We start from the raw sequence: 12,469 nt of genomic DNA, 5'->3' as shown, positions 1-12,469 counted from the left end.
ATTAGCCTGTATGAAGTAAATTATGAAATGTCTGATATGGACGTATGAATCTGTAAAAGTATGAAATAATGTATGACTAAACATATAAAAGAATAAAAAATGTATGAAAGCACAGTATGAAAGTAAAAATAAATTTAAATGTACAAATAAGTATGTAACTGGAGAGTCACTGTCACAACTCTAAGGTTACATCGAACTCTACCTAGTAAAATGCAAAAAATGCTTTTCTTTGTAACTTTCACTGCCAGGCTACTTATTATGCACATTTGAACACGTTTCAATGCTTTAATGCTGAATACAATATGCCTAGCAACACAAAAAAGCTATATAAAACAGCAAATACTACACATTTTAACGGGCAAAAAGCGCAGATATTAAATTGGGCAAAAAGATTATCTGCATGTCTAAAATATGACACGTTCAACCTTACACATTAAATGGCTAAAGAAAAATATTTGTAAAATTCAGTAATCACTGAATATTTGGACAAAAGTAAATAACTGATGCATTTCTGATGCATTTCTGATGCATTTCTGCTTATCCTCTCCTAATAGTATCCATGCACATGCAACATGTGGGGGCCACTATCAAAAGTGAGAACACAAATACATGCAATATCAGACACGCAAACAGCAATACAGTACAATGCAACTTCCAAGGTCACAGCAGGACACCCACACACTCACACCTACCCTGCACACACACGCAACAAGTGGTAGACCAACCTGTACTTATTCAGGCAAACACCCCAAACATTTTTCAGGAAAAATAACAAAAGGAAATGAGTAGGCAGAATGCTAGGTAATATAAATAGCATGAAACCACCAAATAACCCTAAATGAAAAGGATTATCATTCACTTCTAAAGCATCCCCAACATATACATAGCAGCAGGAAATCCAAAACGTACTAAATCAGCCAAACACCCCAATAAAAGTGAACAAGCATAGAAAAACAAAAACGAAAAAAATGCATGCAACCAAATCCAGTCAAGTTAATGCATATCTTTTTCGGAAAATAGTTCCATCACCCTATATGTATGTATGATTAAATAGATGATACATACATTCATTATATTGGAAAGAGAATATAGCAATTATCATCTCTCTATATATAAAAGGGAAATGTGTGGGTATGTGTGTGTGTGTCTATTCTAAATGGTCAGCATACTTCCCAATATTCTACAAACCTGAAATGTGGCATGTGGGTAGGTTGCATGGTGTAGACAATGTACACATATCAAATAAGCGGTCTGCATGCCCTGCCATATGGCTCCCTGTGCCGTAGTTCTGCTGTAGTTGTACGTTCATTGCTCCTAAAGCTCAGCAGTTCATGAAAACTTCAGCAGTTCATTGTTCCAAACTTTCCACCCTATCAGCATTCTAGCTGACATTAGCAGCACTCACTTTTGAAGTCATGCGGGTGACAGTAAACAGTGCTTTTTTAGTGATGCGGGTAACAGGAAACGGTGCATGTCTCTTCAATAGCGTCTGCAATGATGCTTGTCACATTGTGGCAAATCTTTCATTATAATTACAGGAACTTAATTTCCCACGGATGTTGCTGGATGTATGCCATCTCAACAGTACGAAGCTTACATGCGTCAGCCGTATGAGTACTCACTTCAATCTTACACGCTTCAACCCTGCACGTACAGCACTTATCTTTAGGGCATTGCTGCCTCAGCTGTAGAACGGGACACCAATAATGTTGCTGCGCAATCTCAACGCTCCAACTCAAAGTAGCTGGAATCAATTTATGGGATTCATGCTTTTCTGATGGTCAGATTTATGTGGCTTGCTCCAGAGTTGGAAACAAAGTCAATCTGTTCACAGTAGCTCCTATAGGAAACTCTTGCAATATTGCCTACACAGCAGCATTGGTTTAGTTCATTAAATAAACTTCAAACTAGGACTTAAGTAGGAATTACAGTACGAAGCATGGGTATACCTGATAGTTTCATTCATAACTAAGACAACCAACATTCAAAACTGATCCAAGTAATTGCACAATTGTTCTATCTTTAATGCAGGTGATCTAATTGTTCATGTTCAGACTACAAAATAAGCAAACCCAAAGGTTGCACCTCTAGCATCATATGAATGGTAGAAACAAAATGCTTAATTTACTGTAGTTGTACTTTCTTTAAAAATGTGGTATCAGCCAACATAGTGTAATTTTATGGCAACTTGCATTAAACAATAAGAAGTGCATAGGTCTTGATGACATATCTGGCAAAAGGGGCATACATCACCATTAGTCAGATTTGTACACCATTTGGAGTAAGGCTGGCCTAGGGCAAGGTGCATATATAACTTAGCTTTATTTAATGAAAGGTTCCACTTCATAAAGGTAACTTTCTGACTCCGATTTCTTTTCCTCCAAATAGTGGCTAAGTAAGGGTCATCAAAAGCTGGGTTATAGGGCCTCATTCTGAGTTGGGCGGTAAGGGTTAATGGTCACTGGTAAGGAGACCGGTGCCATTAAACCCTTACCGCCCAATTCCGAGGTCCCTTATCGGGACCCGCAAAGGACGTGTGGTCTGACCACACGTTCTTTACAGGACCCGTTAAGGGACCTTGGAGCTAATAACGGGCCCGCTTATTAGCGCCTTCCCCCTTCCCATTGAGCCCTATGGGGGCTCAAATGGGAATGGGGAATGGCATTTGGAATGGGGACTTACCGGGTCCGCCTAGGTCGGAATGTCCCGGTAAGTCCCCATTCCACAAGACCGGACCCGGACCAGGTTTCGGAGGCAGCCATGGCACTAATGAGGCCCATAGTCTATTTCTGGTATGTTGAGTTTATTACACATTTTGTTGCTGACATGATATCATTTAGATTAGCCCATATAGATATGATGTTCATGCCTTCACGAGGCGGTAGGCCTCATTATAGGTTTGGTGGCATCTCAGTGGTATATCCACTGAGATACCAAACAGAATGACCATTTCCTCCACTTGGTCGGGCAGTATTACTGCCGGATTACAAGTGGTGGTGGCGATGTTAGTCCCCATTTAATTGGAATCCATAGGACTCCATTGGGGATTTTGGCAGAATTACTGCAGCAGCAATTCTGCTGGTGGTAATTCCGCAGACATTTGGCAGAAAGGTGGCAGATATACCTCCAGCTGATAGATGAGGCTGAATCCATCAACTTAAGGCCAAATTCATAGTTGAGCGGTATGGTAATGTGGTAGTATACAGTATTACTGCCACATTTTACCCACACCCCCCAATTGGTAATGAGGCCCAGTGTCGTTAGCACCCTGAAAAGTTATGATGCCTCTTAGCGCATTTCAATAATCTACAAGATCAGGAGAGCTCCAACTCTTGGCCCAATACAATTGGGCATCAAATGTAACACCCCGAACACCTTATGAATGTGTTAGTGGAATAGTAGGGGTACTCTGAGTTGAGGATACCAATTACTTTAAAATGTGATTATCTTTAGTCTATAGGGAGGCTGGGTCCTCAAATTCTTCTATCTATGCACCATGCAAAGGCAGCAGATAATGCTTGAGATCGATATAGTTTGAGAACCAAATTCATAGAAGAGCCCCTGAAACATTCAGGAAAACTCCTTTTTTGCCACCAACCCTGTGTCATGACAAAAAATAAGGAGCTATTTACCACTTGGGCATGCCATCCTTCATTACTACTAAACGTACCCACAGCTAATTGAATACTTTCACTTTCTCTAACCTCTCCCCTGACAAACTCCTATTCAATCATATGAAAAGCTATACATTTTTGTTTTGGTGATGGTGACTACAAGGTGCATTTATAAACCTTCCCTCTGAAAAGTTTTCTGCTGCTTCTCCAATCCTGTGGGGGTCTGAGATGTGAGGGCGGTATAATCTGCAAATAGGGGAATCCCTATATTTTCCTCTTCTGGATGCAGGAAATCTGTTTGAGAGTGTTCATTATGAAAATGATCAAACTGATTAATATAGTAAACAGCAGTGGTCCATTGCACTCCCTGCTGGACACAACCCTTCCTAGTAATCTTGCCACCCACCCCATAGCAGACAGAAGTACAATCTAAGATTTACAGAAAACAACCCATAGGTATTCCCATGAATTTTTTTTCTGGAATAAGCATCAAAGACCATTTCAAGTTCTAAAAACAAACAATATATACAGGACTATTATTAGGTTGTAGGTTCCAAGGAAGACACGTGAGCCACTGCTGGTTAAGTTGTCTCTTTACTGGATATTTGTAGGAAAAGACATCAGTATCTTTAAGTATGAGTTACAAAGGAGACATCAACTGGTCCAATCCAACTCAGCCAACAGCCCCAACTGTCTTCCTCAGAACCTAGACACACCAACACTCTGGAGCTGACCTAACCTAGGCATTCTACATACTAAACAGCAACCTCACAGGAGATGAATGAACCAGACATAACATATCTCCCACCTTTAAAACAACAACAACACAACAGAGGGCAACAAGAGACAAGGGTGGAAGGGCAACACCATAACCAACAAAAACATTACAACAACAAGCACATTCCAGCGACTAGCATACCAGCCACTATACACACCAACCCCTCACCGTCCCTACAAACAGGGAGAAAACACTCCTAAACCCTAAACCAAATATAACGTGGCCAAACAACGGGAACCCAACCAAGAAAGGGGGCCAGTCCCTCACCATAAACCACCCTCAACCATCAGCATTCCCCTCTGAAACAAACCACATACTGGGGAAGTCAAAGAGGACCGACTCCCCATAGATGGCACAACACTATAGAAATAACCAAACCAAGTTGTAAGAGAAACTCCCCACAAAGGTACTGTGGTCTGCCACACAAACAGAACAGGCAAAGCCCACCGAAGCACAAACATCCTGTGTCAATAGAGGGCCAAAACACAACCGGCAGCAAAGACAAGATAATTACTACTCTGTGGAAAATAAACACTGGGTGGATAACCCCCTTTGGCTACAAAGTCAGGTGTTGTATACCCCTAATGGCAAAGAGGCTGGGTGTTCAACACCCCTTATGGCAAAAATGCTAGGTATCCAACACTATTTATGGCAAATTGCTGGTGTCCAACACCCCTAATGACCATAAATACTAGGTGTCCTACACAACGGATGGTAAAAAAAAATGATGGGTGTCCTAGACCACTGATGGCAAAGCACTGGGTATCCAACACCCTTTTTGGCTACAAGCCGGGTGTCCAACACTCCAATGGCAAAAAAGAATCTGTGTGTCCAACACCCCTGATGGCAAAAACGCTGTGGTAAAGACTGGGTATCCAACACCCCCTTATTACTAAAAGCTGGGTGTAATTGTTTTGTAATTGTTTATTTGTAAAGCACTTATACATAGGTGAAGTGCATCAAAGAGCTTCAAGGCAGGAAGGGAACAAGGGAACACAGTGGTCATTCCTAGGCCTTGACGTTTCCGAATGATCTAACAAAAATAACCAGCATACTAGGCCTGAGGCATTACTACTAGTGCAAATGCATGACAGGAGGCAAGGAGAGAAGGGGGCAGGATAAGGAAAGGACATGCAATCACTAACTAGGCTGAACGACTTGTCAGATAGTCCAAGTGCATGACAAGAGGGGGAGAGAAGGAGGGGGGGAAAGGACATACAGAACAATAAACTGCCGACCTTGGCCTGGCGGCAATCAGGTTGATTAATGATTGGTCATCTCTAATGCGCCTATGCACAAGTGTTTCAGGCACAACCAAGCTAGGGGGGTGACAAAGGGAGGACATGACAAACGATCTTGCTAGGCCTAGTGCATTCAAGGTCGTGCCAGTGCGCAGGAAGTGTGAGCGAGGGGGAGCAGGAGGGGGAACAAGTGCACCCAGTCCATCATGGGCCTGGGTTAAGTGCAGAGAGTTTGCCCCTCTCATGGAACTTGTTCCGAGTGCAGTAGTGCCAGGCAGAGTGCAGAGGCCCGGAGGCAAGTGTAGGACTAGCGGGGGAGCCTGGGATCTGTGAGGCTCTGGAGGTGCACCAGGCGACCAGTCAGCGAAACTGAGCAGATTTGGGGAACATAAAGGAGGAGGGAAGCAGGAGAAAAGAGGAAGGAGGTTAGAACGGGAGAGGGAGAGAGAAAGAGGAAGTGAAGAGGAAGGTCTTGAGGAGTTTCCTGAATCTGAGAAGGTCCGGCAGAGTGTCCAACACCCGATGTGGCAGGAATGATAAAGCTAACCACAACAACTGCTGCCACTAGCCTGCCAACCAAAATACTGCTTGCAATCAACCAACAACCTCACGCTTCTCAAACAGTAAAAATGTACCCCCAACATCCCTTTTTATTTTCAAAGTGCGAAAACAGATGACATTAAAACATACTGTTGCAGAATGGCAAGAGCATAAGGTTCATAGAATGTAAATGGTCCAAGCCTTCTTCTAAGCTGGCGGACCTGTGAATAAAAAGGTTATGCAAAAAACGAAACAGCTATTGTATAACTGTCTCCAACAGCCTGCGGAAAACAATATATAAATTTTTCACCAAACCTGTCAGAACAAAACCACAATGGATGGCAGTAATTGCGCTGGGATATTGCCAACGCAAATAGCGTTAACGCTTCTTGGTCTGGCACTATTAGCGCCAGATCACAAGTAGCGGTAAGGTGGAAAATCCCCATTCCCCATTGGGTCCATTGGATACAATGGGGTTTTCCCAAACAATTAGTGTCGCGCTAATAGCGGTGAAAGTGGGCGGAAAGTGGAGATTTTTACCTCTAGCAAAAAGCTGGAGGTAAAACTCCAACTTTCCACCCAACTCGTGATTGGGCCAACCCTTAAATGCAGTGGTAACACCATTACTGCCACATTGAAGGGCTACCGTCCAACTCATGATGAGGACCAAGGTACACTCTTGAACCCACAGATGCCACGACATACTGGCACACCATACCCAGCCCATATTCTAAATTCAACCACCACAGAAACTCCTCACTGGCCTCACATCACAAAATTAATAACTAAATATTCCCTGTTGAACATTGAGTGTTCTCAGACGACTGCATTGCAGACCCGGCAGCACCACACTCCAACATAAGCCATTGACTCTTTGCTACTCCACAGGGCAGAACGAAATCCCCAGATTTTCTCTTGACGGCTGTACCACCCTGCGACTCATTATACATGTCACGAAAGTCAGCAGGTGCCTCCTCACATGTGCTTCCTGCCTCTTTGGGCATTGATCGCCGTTTTAGCTCCACAGACATTGGCATCTGAGTGTCTTACATCAACAGTTCAAAGCTGGGCTCGGAGATGTGCAGAGCTCCGGAGAACACCCAGATTTAAGTGACGCTGATGACTGCTGGTAAGCTCTTATGTTACTTAGGCAACTTCCCAATTCTTAAATAACCACATGATAGCTGTTGTCACACAACACACAGGAGACAGCTTGCTGTAAATCTTCCTATGGGTCACGAAATGTCAGTTCCCTGAATCATTGCATAACTCCTTAACACGGGCCGTCACTTCTAGGTCACTCCCAAGCCTCAGTACGTAGTCTGACTCCCAGCTGGAAGGAACTCCCAGAGAGCAGAGCAGGCACAAAATCTCCTGTGTACTGCCCCTTGCAGTACTACTCTCAGGTCAGCAGCAAAGCAAACTTTAAGTAGCCCCTGTCCGCACTGCACTGCCCCTTGCAGAACCGGAGTTGCCGCCCCGTGTATGCTAGTGTACTAACCAGCACGGGCGGGAGAACCAGTGGATGTCTCCTCCACTATAATATCTCGGCACCTTCATGCTGCAACTGTACCCTTTGAACTTCACAGTGGGTCAGCCCAGCTCGACGCCAATATTAGGTTGTAGTTAGACACACATGAGCCACTACTGAGAAAGTAGTCTCTTTACTGGATATTTATTGGAAAAGGCATCAGCATCTTTAAGTATGAGGTACAAGGGAGACATCCACTGGTCCCATCCAACTCAGCCAACAGCCTGTGTCAATAGAGGGCCAAAACACAACCGGCAGCAAAGACAAGATAATTACTACTCTGTGGAAAATAAACACTGGGTGGATAACCCCCTTTGGCTACAAAGTCAGGTGTTGTATACCCCTAATGGCAAAGAGGCTGGGTGTTCAACACCCCTTATGGCAAAAATGCTAGGTATCCAACACTATTTATGGCAAATTGCTGGTGTCCAACACCCCTAATGACCATAAATACTAGGTGTCCTACACAACGGATGGTAAAAAAAAATGATGGGTGTCCTAGACCACTGATGGCAAAGCACTGGGTATCCAACACCCTTTTTGGCTACAAGCCGGGTGTCCAACACTCCAATGGCAAAAAAGAATCTGTGTGTCCAACACCCCTGATGGCAAAAACGCTGTGGTAAAGACTGGGTATCCAACACCCCCTTATTACTAAAAGCTGGGTGTAATTGTTTTGTAATTGTTTATTTGTAAAGCACTTATACATAGGTGAAGTGCATCAAAGCGCTTCAAGGCAGGAAGGGAACAAGGGAACACAGTGGTCATTCCTAGGCCTTGACGTTTCCGAATGATCTAACAAAAATAACCAGCATACTAGGCCTGAGGCATTACTACTAGTGCAAATGCATGACAGGAGGCAAGGAGAGAAGGGGGGCAGGATAAGGAAAGGACATGCAATCACTAACTAGGCCGAACGACTTGTCAGATAGTCCAAGTGCATGACAAGAGGGGGAGAGAAGGAGGGGGGGAAAGGACATACAGAACAATAAACTGCCGACCTTGGCCTGGCGGCAATCAGGTTGATTAATGATTGGTCATCTCTAATGCGCCTATGCACAAGTGTTTCAGGCACAACCAAGCTAGGGGGGTGACAAAGGGAGGACATGACAAACGATCTTGCTAGGCCTAGTGCATTCAAGGTCGTGCCAGTGCGCAGGAAGTGTGAGCGAGGGGGAGCAGGAGGGGGAACAAGTGCACCCAGTCCATCATGGGCCTGGGTTAAGTGCAGAGAGTTTGCCCCTCTCATGGAACTTGTTCCGAGTGCAGTAGTGCCAGGCAGAGTGCAGAGGCCCGGAGGCAAGTGTAGGACTAGCGGGGGAGCCTGGGATCTGTGAGGCTCTGGAGGTGCACCAGGCGACCAGTCAGCGAAACTGAGCAGATTTGGGGAACATAAAGGAGGAGGGAAGCAGGAGAAAAGAGGAAGGAGGTTAGAACGGGAGAGGGAGAGAGAAAGAGGAAGTGAAGAGGAAGGTCTTGAGGAGTTTCCTGAATCTGAGAAGGTCCGGCAGAGTGTCCAACACCCGATGTGGCAGGAATGATAAAGCTAACCACAACAACTGCTGCCACTAGCCTGCCAACCAAAATACTGCTTGCAATCAACCAACAACCTCACGCTTCTCAAACAGTAAAAATGTACCCCCAACATCCCTTTTTATTTTCAAAGTGCGAAAACAGATGACATTAAAACATACTGTTGCAGAATGGCAAGAGCATAAGGTTCATAGAATGTAAATGGTCCAAGCCTTCTTCTAAGCTGGCGGACCTGTGAATAAAAAGGTTATGCAAAAAACGAAACAGCTATTGTATAACTGTCTCCAACAGCCTGCGGAAAACAATATATCAATTTTTCACCAAACCTGTCAGAACAAAACCACAATGGATGACAGTAATTGCGCTGGGATATTGCCAACGCAAATAGCGTTAACGCTTCTTGGTCTGGCACTATTAGCGCCAGATCACAAGTAGCGGTAAGGTGGAAAATCCCCATTCCCCATTGGGTCCATTGGATACAATGGGGTTTTCCCAAACAATTAGTGTCGCGCTAATAGCGGTGAAAGTGGGCGGAAAGTGGAGATTTTTACCTCTAGCAAAAAGCTGGAGGTAAAACTCCAACTTTCCACCCAACTCGTGATTGGGCCAACCCTTAAATGCAGTGGTAACACCATTACTGCCACATTGAAGGGCTACCGTCCAACTCATGATGAGGACCAAGGTACACTCTTGAACCCACAGATGCCACGACATACTGGCACACCATACCCAGCCCATATTCTAAATTCAACCACCACAGAAACTCCTCACTGGCCTCACATCACAAAATTAATAACTAAATATTCCCTGTTGAACATTGAGTGTTCTCAGACCACTGCATTGCAGACCCGGCAGCACCACACTCCAACATAAGCCATTGACTCTTTGCTACTCCACAGGGCAGAACGAAATCCCCAGATTTTCTCTTGACGGCTGTACCACCCTGCGACTCATTATACATGTCACGAAAGTCAGCAGGTGCCTCCTCACATGTGCTTCCTGCCTCTTTGGGCATTGATCGCCGTTTTAGCTCCACAGACATTGGCATCTGAGTGTTTTACATCAACAGTTCAAAGCTGGGCTCGGAGATGTGCAGAGCTCCGGAGAACACCCAGATTTAAGTGACGCTGATGACTGCTGGTAAGCTCTTATGTTACTTAGGCAACTTCCCAATTCTTAAATAACCACATGATAGCTGTTGTCACACAACACACAGGAGACAGCTTGCTGTAAATCTTCCTATGGGTCACGAAATGTCAGTTCCCTGAATCATTGCATAACTCCTTAACACGGGCAGTCACTTCTAGGTCACTCCCAAGCCTCAGTACGTAGTCTGACTCCCAGCTGGAAGGAACTCCCAGAGAGCAGAGCAGGCACAAAGTCTCCTGTGTACTGCCCCTTGCAGTACTACTCTCAGGTCAGCAGCAAAGCAAACTTTAAGTAGCCCCTGTCCGCACTGCACTGCCCCTTGCAGAACCGGAGTTGCCGCCCCGTGTATGCTAGTGTACTAACCAGCACGGGCGGGAGAACCAGTGGATGTCTCCTCCACTATAATATCTCGGCACCTTCATGCTGCAACTGTACCCTTTGAACTTCACAGTGGGTCAGCCCAGCTCGACGCCAATATTAGGTTGTAGTTAGACACACATGAGCCACTACTGAGAAAGTAGTCTCTTTACTGGATATTTATTGGAAAAGGCATCAGCATCTTTAAGTATGAGGTACAAGGGAGACATCCACTGGTCCCATCCAACTCAGCCAACAGCCCCAATTGCCTTCCTTAGAAACTAGGCACGCCAATTCTCTGGAACTTACCTGACCCTGGAATTCTACATACTAAACAGTGACAGCAACCACACTGGAGATTAATGAACCTGACATAACAACTATTCCATAAAAAAACTAATTTTTGTCAAAATATTTTGTATTATATACCTATTCCCATCTAGAAGACTGCCTGTTAATCAGGGAATAAGCGTGTGTTGCCTATCCAAGACTTGTATCTGTTTAAAAGAATCTCCCCATAAATTCTTGCTAAAGTCTAAACTGTCCAATAATGGAAAAGTTTGATAATTTGAAGGGTCTTTATTTGGACCATTTATAAAACCTGGAATAATCTCAACCCCTTGCAAACTATTCAGTATATCACAATTTGCATTAATGATATTGAACAATGTTTCCTATAATGGAATCCATAAGGTCATTTCACTTTTAAACTGATCAATTGTAATCGTAATGAGGCCAGGGTCATTGCCTATGTTGTGTCCCTCAAAAGCTCTCTGCTCTGTATTTCTAGTGGGGTAAAAGCAATATATCATAAATTGGACTTAAAATATTGTCATTATTCACTGGCCTAACCTGTGTACCGGCCACCCCATTGATGTGCAGTGTCAAGTACCAAACACCCAGTTACTTCCTACCTAGAAATGAGATGACCAAACTCACAAATGTTCTTCGTATACATGGCTGTTTTTAACTCATCCCATTTCTTCTCCATACCATTTTTCTTTTTGAAAGCCAATACATTTGTATAACCTATTCTATATCTAGTTACCTCTTCCTATCATGTGTCTTTGCCTATTTTAGGTTCCCTACAAAATAATATTGCCCTCTACAGAAATCTTAATCAAACCCAGATTTATTTCACAAAATTAGCAATACTAAATATTGATACGTATGGTTCAAGGCTATTATTTAAAGTCACATAGACAGCAACAACATAAATACTGGTACTGTTTATGCCCAAAAACGGACTGATAAATGGAAGTAGTTCAGCATACAAACATGGAAATGTGCTCCCTTGACTGAGAATGGACGACAGAATTCTGTGGTGGTTGTTTGTGACAATATCAGTCTTCATCTGATTTTAATTGTTGTAGTGAAATCAAGGAGTCTCACATGAAAGCAGAGTCTTGACCACTTTCCAAATGGTGAATGACCTAGAAATCATGAATTATCCTCTAGACGCTAATATTTATCAAAGAATAATCAATATGACTGTCAAGTATTTGTGTAGAAGGTAGGTTAAAGCAGGGGTATTCTACAGAGATCTACCATTTCTAGAATGGAGGCTTGCATAAACAAATAAAGCTAATTGAAGTTTCTTTTAATAGGTGCAAATGCAAATGCTGACTTTAGTACAAGAAGTCCCCATTATCCATCCACAATTGCTATGAGAATAACCAAAAGATATACAAAATTCAATTTGACAATTGTGATTCAGACATAGCAG

At 43.7% G+C, this 12,469-nt stretch overlaps 1 protein-coding gene across 1 annotated transcript in view; it reads right to left on the bottom strand.

The window, feature by feature from the left end:
* The window catches only part of NTMT2 (N-terminal Xaa-Pro-Lys N-methyltransferase 2), a 253,816-nt gene that overhangs the window by 83,744 nt on the left and 157,603 nt on the right, over positions 1–12,469 (bottom strand). The window lies entirely within an intron of this gene.

Source organism: Ambystoma mexicanum, chromosome 1q (genome assembly GCF_040938575.1).
Source record: "Ambystoma mexicanum isolate Mex_15411 chromosome 1q, UKY_AmexF1_1, whole genome shotgun sequence".
NCBI classification, from domain to species: Eukaryota; Metazoa; Chordata; class Amphibia; order Caudata; family Ambystomatidae; genus Ambystoma; species Ambystoma mexicanum.
Note: the sequence above shows the minus strand (reverse complement) of the source record. Positions and strands in the feature narration are given on the sequence as shown.